This window comes from Solanum stenotomum, chromosome 11 (genome assembly GCF_019186545.1).
Source record: "Solanum stenotomum isolate F172 chromosome 11, ASM1918654v1, whole genome shotgun sequence".
In the NCBI taxonomy this organism is placed as follows: Eukaryota; Viridiplantae; Streptophyta; class Magnoliopsida; order Solanales; family Solanaceae; genus Solanum; species Solanum stenotomum.
In genome coordinates this window covers 35185924-35195858 of record NC_064292.1, presented here as the reverse complement: position 1 = coordinate 35195858, position 9935 = coordinate 35185924, and positions in this window count along the sequence as shown.

The following is a 9935-nucleotide window of genomic DNA, read 5'->3' as shown; positions in this document are numbered from 1 at the left end:
GTTCTATACCCTCGGCAAGGTATAAGACGGCCCTTGCAGCGTGAGGTAAAATTCTTTATCATCACAATAACTTTTACGTGATGGTTGTCGGTTAGAGAAACTCCCACAGAAGTAATTGTATTATTATATACACATTTTAATTGTATTTTTACATACATCTCAGAGTTATATTTGTATATTTGCATACATACAAAGTATTATTATATTTCCAAATACACAAAGTTGACATACATGTTTTAAATAGATTGTCTATATATTGCACTTGTTTTATATTGCTTTATATTGAAATGAGTTCAGTTAAGTTGAGCTGAGTTGAGCCAGGTAAGTTCTTCAGTTCCTTTCAAGCTTATGTCTTGTTTTAGAATTCCCCTCACATACTTGTACATTCAATGTACTGATGCTATTTGACATGCATCTTCTTATGATGCAGACGCATGTAACCACGATCAACATCCAGCGCATCGTTGATTCTAGTTGAGCTCTAGAGTTTGTTGGTGAGCCTCATTGCTTCCGGAGGATCCCTTTTTATTGATTTATGTATTAGTTAGTTCATTAGGATGTCGTGGGTCTTGTCCCAACATCCATCTCAGTTGTTTAGAGGCTTCATAGATAGACAGTCAGATGTTAGTTCATTCGTCATTATCTTGTTATTGGCTTATGTTCAGATTTGAGTTGCCACTTTGGCTATGTTAAATGTTTATTTCTAAAACATTATTAGTTTAGTTTGAGACAATTGAGTTGTCTTGCATTTGAATCCTTTTTTTAATGCTTAAAGTCTTTCGCTGAGTAAGTACGCTAGTCCAAGGGTTTGCTTAGGCCAACAATGGTTTTCGAGTGCCAGCCCCGCCCAGGGTGTTGGCTGGGGGCGTGACAGTAAACTAGCTAAATAAAGGAGAAGTTAATACTAGGTTCTTCCATACAACCACATTAAATAGAAGAAAGAGAAATATAATTGTAGATCTACTCTAGGATAAAGGAAAATGGATATACAACCAATACGAAATTATAAAGGATCACTTATAACTACTTTAAAGAATTTTTCAATGTTTCTCATCTCCTATCAAATCGGGATGTAAGTAGCTCAAATTACCACAACCAGTCAGATCTCTATAACCTTGGGGAAATACCCTCTACTGAAGAGGTGCAAAGAGTAATATTCTCCTTCCAACCGCTCAAAGCACCGGGGTCAGATGGTCTACACCCCTTCTTCTACCAAAACTATTGGAGTATAGTAGGAAACTTTGTAGTATCTCTATGTAAACACTCGTTTATACAAGGTCACATCCCAGTAGAAATGAATGAAACTTATATATGCCTAGTCCCAAAAAAGACAAATGCAAATGAACTAAAGGACTTCAGACCCATAAGCCTCTGCAACACTACCTACAAAGTAATAACAAAAATAATTTCCCAACAGCTTAGGCCTTTCATGGATAAATTAATTGTGCCTTGTCAATCAAGCTTCCTAAAAAATAGGCAGGCCTCGGATAATTCCTTCATTATTCAAGAAATCATTTCTCATTTTAAGAAAATGAAAGGGGAAACGGCAAATCTAATTCTAAAAATTGATCTAGAGAAGGCCTTTGATAAAATTGAGTTGTCCTTTATCAAAGAAACACTCAACTAGTTTCATTTCCCTCGTAACATTATTAGCCTTGTTATATAATGTGTTACGACAAGCAAAATAGCAATCCTAGTAAATGGAAATAGAACATAGTACTTTAAGCCAACAAGGGGGGTAAGACAAGGGGACTCATTGTCACCATATCTTTTTATCCTTTGTATGAAAGTTCTATCTAGGAAGATAGACCAAAAAAGTCCAATTGAAAAATTGGACTCCGATAAAAATCTCCTACAAAGGGCCCTCAATCTCGCACCTATTTTTTGCAGACGACCTAGTGCTTATGAGTAGAGATTGTGAAGCCAACTGTGAGTGTATCTATAAAGTGATGGAAGACTTATGTGAATCATCTGGACAAGTTGTTAACACCAATAAATCAAAATTAATGTTCTCCAAAAATTACCCTGATACTACACGTAGCATAATCTCAGGGTAACTCAACATAAAAAATGGAAACCACTTTGGGAAATACTTAAGCTTCCTAATTGCACATAAAAGAGTCACAAATAATGACTTTCAGTTCATTATTGACAATCTACAATCCAAATTAGCAGGACGTAAGACAAGATTCCTTGATTTAGCAAGACGAATTACTCTAGCGAAACCCTGTCTTAATAATATCCCCACCCACATTATGCAAATGATAAAACTCCCAAAAGCCATTACGAAGAAAATTGACCAAATACAACGTAACTTCATCTGGGATCCACTAATGAGAAAATAAGACTACATATGGTAAAATAGAAGATGGTAACCTCCAAAAAAAATGAAGGAGGATTAGGAGTTCAAAAATCAAGCACAAAAAACTTAGCCCTCCTATCAAAATTAGCTTGGAGAGTCTTCCAAAAACCAAACCTGCTCCGAGCCTCAATTTTACTTAAAAAGTAATCTATAAATATGGAGTTAGATAAAAATACCAAAGGAACTAGTGCACATAGAAAACTATGAAAATATATACTAATAGGTTCGAATGGATGCATGAAAGACATATGATGCGTATTGGGAAACAAAAGTCAACATCGTTCTAATTCGATGTTTGGCTGCCAAATGGAAAATCAATTAGGGAGCAAATACAAGGTCCTCTTCAGGAATAAGAAAACAATACCAAAATAGGAGAAGTCATCTTGAAAAGTAACCTAGTGAACTTAAACAAAATATCCTTTGAACTCCCAAAGAATATCCTCCTCCAAATAAATTGTACCTACACTTCCCATAACAGAGAATACAAGGCTATATGGTGGCCAAGCCCGCGAGGGACGCTTCAGTACACAAATTTTTAACTGAACCTGATAATGTTCCAACAATTGACAAATTTAGCTGGATATGGCCCCTCCAATGTCCAAACAAAATAAAATACTTCATCTGGCTTTGCCAACATGGTAGATTACCCACTCGAAAATATTTACATTCTATAGGAATAAACATCGACCCTCTATGCCATATATGCAATAAAACGTTTAGATTGGTTTCTCAACCTATAAATAGAGATATCATTCACCATTTTAAGACACACTTGAATAAGAAGAAAAGTTTTTTCTTCTATCTACATTTCTTGCCTTCTTCTCTTTATAATTATATTATTCTGAGCTTGATTGTATAAGACGTTATTAGCACGAATATACTCTAAAAAATTATATTACTTTGTAAAAGAGTTGTAGCTAAAATACTTGTGAGCAGGAACATGTTCTATTTATTTTTTCTTGTTACACATTTATATTTTCAAAAGTTCCTCTTATACTAATAATTTATTTTAGTATACATGTGTTATATGAAGAAGTAGAACATATTGGTTTGTTTTACTTTAACAATTTTATACATTGGTTTATGATTATACTAACAATTCTTCGTTTCAAAAAAGACTTGAAGAATAAAGAAGTAAATTTTCATGTTGATTTTCTAAGTGTTAATTATGAGGAACTTATTAATATTTATAATTACTAGAGGTAAGAAAACTCTCAAAGTCTTATTTTGACTAAATTTTCTTCTATAATTCTTGGATTTTTTAAAGGCTCATGGCTGAGTTCTATTGATTTTGACTTATATGATATTGATTGAAGGATAAGATGAAGATGATGGATTCAAGTCTCATCGCACCAAAACGGTAAGACATCATATTAAAGTTCGGATGCACATAATGAAAAATGTTTGAGGATAAGACGGTAGATTCAAGTTCTATCGCACTAAGAGGGTAAGACATTAATTTGAGTTTTGATGCACCATGATGATAAGGTATTTGGTTCGAGTCACATAGAATTATGGCCTAACACACCTTATATGGATAAGAGATTGAGTTTGAGTCTCAATGCACCATAATGATGATAAAATAACGAATAAGGTAAAAATAATATATTTTTGATGAAAAGTCTAGAAATTTGTCCCATTGAATTTGCTTCATTTCCTAAAACGAATGTGGTAGCAGTATATGATAAGTTTGAAATCCGCCCAATTGCTCCATTCTATCATATGAATGTGGTTGCAGTGAATAATAAGTCCGAAAGATGACAAGTGATTAAATGTATGAATAAGGGCGGCGTGAAAGGACATAATTATAATAGTCATCATTGTGGGAATTATGAAAGGAAGAACACTATGGGTTCTCCAAATAGCCCTTAAAAATGTGAAGGTAATTATTATCATCTCAAAATGGTCTTTCAAAGGTTGAAAGTAGTTATTGTGATTTGGTATGAAAGGTTATTTGACACTCAATTTTTGCGGACCTAATCTAGTAAATTTTATAAATCCTCCATCAAAATAAAAGAATATAAAGTGATGGTGCTCTTTATCTTTCACAGTGATGTAGAGGTGGGTCATGTAAATATGTCAAATATAAATATATGACATGTATAAATGGTTATGGTCAACTCATGAAGAGATTGTGACTTGTAATAAGCATCATGTATGATTGTCCATTATTTAAAGTGAATGTGTCAAAATATGAAGAAAAATATGAATAAGAACATATTTCATGTATTGTTGGAAATATGCCACAACTCACCTCTACGGGAGGTTTGAGAGAAACAAATAAATTTTATTTGAAAGGAATAGTCAATGGTCGTGTACGTTTATACATCATAAATATTATGGTATGTTTATTGTGAACTACCGAAAGGGAAAAAGAAAAAAAGTAATTCTTTCCTATAAAGATTGTGGTCATGACCAAAATAATATTATTGTGTGGCAATACAAATATGTCATTGATTATGTAGCTATGGTACAACAAAAGTAAAGCAAGAAACATGTCTTGGTTGTAATAATTTTGACCATGACAATAATGATATAATTTCCTCTTTGAAGGAGATGCTCACCATACAGATGATGTCATGGAATATGTGATAGTACACAAAATTAATTGTAAGATCTAGCGAGTTGCATTATTATCGGAGGAAAAATGAGGTTGTAGTAAGTCTCAAAAAAAACTTTTTAAGTTTCGGATGGATTGAAAAGAAAAAATTATCATATTGAGACTATAAATTATGAAAAAATTTAATATTACTACAACTGGAGTGGGTTATAAAGATTTATGTAAAAGATTACCCATTTTTCCCATTGTTGTTGCACACAAACATGAGCATACTGATGGACTCACATGCAAAAATAAACTGTAAGTGTACTGAAATAAAAATAAGTTGCATGAGTGTTTGATCATTCTGGTTTAAATGTGATGCAAAAATAATTGAGAATTCACGTGGTTATATATTGAAGAAATAAAAAATTCTTCAAGAATTTTCTTGTGTTACTTATTCTAATGATAAAATGATCATTGTACCAGCTAAGGTTGGGATTGTATGCCTTAAAATTTTTGAATGTTTGACAAAAAGGTGAATATGGGCCCGTTCACCTGCCATGTGGACGATCTGCAATTATATAATTTTGATAATTACATGTATGTGATGGTCACATGTGCTTTGATATCAACTTACAAATTGATTTTTGTAAGGTTGTTTGCTCGAATTATTAGATCAAGAGCATGTTCCATTGTATGAAATTATATTGATAATGTTGGTTGGTTTATAACACTTCATAAAACCTTGAAAAAGGTTCATGTACCTGAAAAATTATGAAAACTGAAGAGATCTCCATAAGTAATGTCATATTGAAATCAATATCAAATAACCGTCGACGATGTCTTTGATATGAAGTAGCGTTCAATGATATAATTATGAAGAGGATTTTGAATTCAAATCTATCATACAGTGTGGATAGATAAATTATTGGCCAAGTACAATTCATAATTCAAGTATATTTTATTTCACTTAGAATAGTGATGTTTTGGATTGATAGTCCATAAATCAAGGTATAATGTTAGTGATGTACAGAAAAATTATTATGCGATGGTATAACTGTAAGATATCAAGTACGGCTTGTGCCTTGGGGCATAAAGGTTTGTCACAAAAATTCTGACATTATTGGAGACATTTTCTCCTATGGTGGATGTAATGAGATTTGTTTTGATCTGGCAATATATGAAAACTTGAATGCATATAATGAATAATCATCATGTCTAGCTGGACAATATTGAAGTTTATATGAAAATCCTTGAAGCAATCAAGGTGTCTGAAACATATAAAAGTTTGAAAGAAACTTTTTCAGTAAAGCTTCAAGAATCCTTATATGGATTGAAATAATCAAGGAAGAAATGGTACAAAAAATTACCCTAATTGTCCTTGCATTTTTATGAAAAGGACAGGATCTAAATTTTTATAATAGTTATGTATGTTGATGACTTGAACATTATTAGCACTCTTAAAGAGCTTTCAAAAGTTGTTGAGTGTTTGAGAAGAGAATTTAAAATGAAAAGATCCTGAAAAGACAAAAAATTGCCTTGACCTACAGATTGAGGATTTGACAAATGAAATATTTATCCATCAATCAACACACATAGAAAAGTTTTGATGCGGTTTTACATGAACTAATCACATTCATTGAGTACCCCTAATGATTATGAGATCGCTTTAAATAAAGATCCATTTGATCTCAAGAGAAGAATGAACAACTTCTTAGTGCTGAAACTCCATATATTAGTCAATTGGAGGCACTAACCTTGTTATATACGATTAAATAGTTTGCAGTGAGTTTATTAACAAGATTTTGCTCCTCTCCAACGAGAAGACGTAGAAATGATATCAAGGACATTTATTTGAAGTTATTCTACAAGACAATCAACTGCAAATAAAAGTGTCTACAAGATGATTGTTGCTATGAACAAGTTGAATGAACAATTTACTTGCAACAACGAGGTCACAAATAAAGTGATTTTTAAGAATGTATTCAGTTAAGCTCAAAGCCTCATCATATCCATGAAACCAGAAATGATATATCAAGATGAGTTCAATCATGCAACATTTTTGTGAATGTGATTTGATCATCAAGATACTGTCAATATTTGAGAAGTTGGTATATAAGATTGGATGACATCATCACAAGAAATTAAGTAATGTTTTAATCAGGGAAAGTATAATACGCGTTGCACTCTTTTTTTATTGACCGAGGTTTTGTCCCACTGATTTTCCTAGCAAGATTTTTAATGAGGCAAAAAATAATGCGTATCTAAAGATATGTATACTCTTTTTTCTTCACTAGAATTGTGTTCCATAGGATTTTTCCTAGTAAGGTTTTAACGAGGCACATTATCTATGGACATTCAAGGGGGAGTGTTATAAATCCATTGAACTAAATGGATTGTGTCACGACCCGAGCCTATATCCTGGATGTGGCCGGCACTCGAGAACCATTGTTGGCCCTCAAGTGAACCCTGATCCTGGCCGACTACAAGTGGAAGACTAACTCTTACATACATAAGCATTAATTGAAAGATACAATTTACTGAATTTCCAAACTTCGTTGAATATACTGAGTATGAATTTCCAAACTTCGTTGAATATACTGAGTATGAAATATAAGTTTTAAATAAAACATCTGAAACTGAAAGACTCTCCAAAACTATCTATTTATGAAGCCTCTACAATATATAGACGAGTGTCGGGACAATTGTGGGTACTCAAAATGCTACTAATACTAACAACTTATAAAACTGGAGTCCTCCGAAAGCAATGAGACCTCACTCGAAAGTTGACAAGGAGATGAAGTGATCTGAACAGACTCTTGTTGAGGATCCTAAGAACCTATATCTGCATCATTAAAAGATGCAGGTCGAATGACATCAATACATTGAATGTACGAGTATATAATGTAGTTGAATAACAAATAACTGAAAGAAGAGATTGCAATAGATAACAATTTACTCAAACAAATTGTAAAGAAATAAAGGATTTAAATCATTTAAGGCTTTACAAAATACTTTCTCATCTCTAAACTCAACATAATAAGTGATATATAAAAATACACTTAAACTTTATTTAGGAGATTCTCTAACCGACAACCATCACTACGAGCTACCTAATGCTACAATGTCTCGCCCACGCTGCCAGAATTGTCATATACCTTATCGGGGTATAGAACACCTCAACTAAGTGGATCCACTAAGCTCTGCCCGAAGGCACTTAGGATTCATCTAAAAGTATGATCATGTTGGTATACATGGTTTATGAGGATTGTGAGTTGTCTGAAATCATCCCCATATCGGTGCTCAATACTACTCCCAATAATATATACTCATGCTCAATATTTAAAAACATACTCTTTCTCCGGTTTGAGATAATTGTTCAAATTCCTCTTAAAATAGGTAACTGCTTTTGAAATATCTTAGAACTCATAACTCATTTAGAAATCAAAGTTTTGCTTTTATCAATGTAAAAACTGATACCTTTGGGAATACTTAGTTCCCTTATACTCTTACTCAATTCATACATGAAAACTCTTTCTCAAAAATATATCAAAATCATATTGTAATATGATAATTAATAACTTGGGAAGTCATACTACATAAACATTGATGTCATATCTAGATACAATACTTCTTAAATATTGATGGCATACTCGATTGTGATACTAATCATGTTTTAGAAAACTCTTATCTCAAAACTCATCTTTACTTCCTCAAAAACTCAGTTTAAAACTCAATTATTGGCTTTAAAAAGCTTCTCAAGATTTATAACTCAATTCATAGGGTTCATGCAGAATTATGGACATCAACGACTCAACTCAGGAATCTTAATAGCAATATGGAAACTCAGAACTCAACGATACTACCCATCTAACAAAATACTCAATTTATAGGGTTCATTCTGAAATATAGACATGAACGAATCAACTCAAGAATCTTAATGCATAACATATATCAATTCAATAATTAGGAATAGAATTTCAAAAATAATCCGGAACTCAAGAACTCAAAATTAACTCATCTCAATAATACTCAAATTTATGGATAGAATCCTGGATTACTCTTTTACTCATTTGAAAGTAGATGCAGGGCATGAGGACGAACTAGTCCAACACTATGATAGTCTTACATACCTGAAAGAACAAGGTTCTTGAAGAATCTAGAAAAGAACTTGAATAGAAGCCTTGAAACACTAGCTTGTAGGAGAACAATCAAGAAAACCTTTCTTGAAATTCTTGAATTAGTTTCGTGAAATCTCTATGGCCAAGAATTGTGATTTTCATTAGTGATTCATAATTGTATGGAGGAATTGGTGTTGGAAAGAATGGAATTCTTGGAGAAAGACTTACCTTGAAGAATAATCTTGAAAAAAGATTGAAAGAATCTTGAATGGAGTCTTCTACTTTGATTTTTCCTTAGGGTTTTGCCTTAGGATTTGAGAGAGAAGATAATGATGATTAAGAGATGAAAATCTGATTGTTTTGAGTCTTTAATTAGTCAAGAAATTCGTTTAGGATTTTCTTAGAGGTTAAAAGACAAAAACGACCCTTTTTAATATTTTTCCGTCGGCTAATTCGTCACTGCACTGTATCAGGTTACTAAAATGGTTATAACCTTTTACTCAAAACTCGAATTGTTGCGAAATTGGTGACGTTGGAAAGTAGATTCAAATACCTTTTATTTGAGAGGTTATGGGTCACGTAACTCTTTATATTCTATGAGATATGGTTGTTTGAAGTTGACCTAAGAAAAATCTCATAGTGAAACTCAATTGGAAGGAAAGTTTTCAACTCAACTTTATGTTACAGAATTTTAGTGAGCTTAACATCTAAGAAAATTTAGAATCACTCGGTGAAATCTCATTCACAAATTAAGAATGGCTCGAATCTTATCTTAAATTTTTTTGGGATGTTACAGATTGTCCATTAAGTTTATTAATGAACTTATCCTTATCATGGATGTGTATTCCCAAGGTGATATGAACCTTTTTGGGATAACAATATATCTACTAATTTAGCATTAAACATGGTG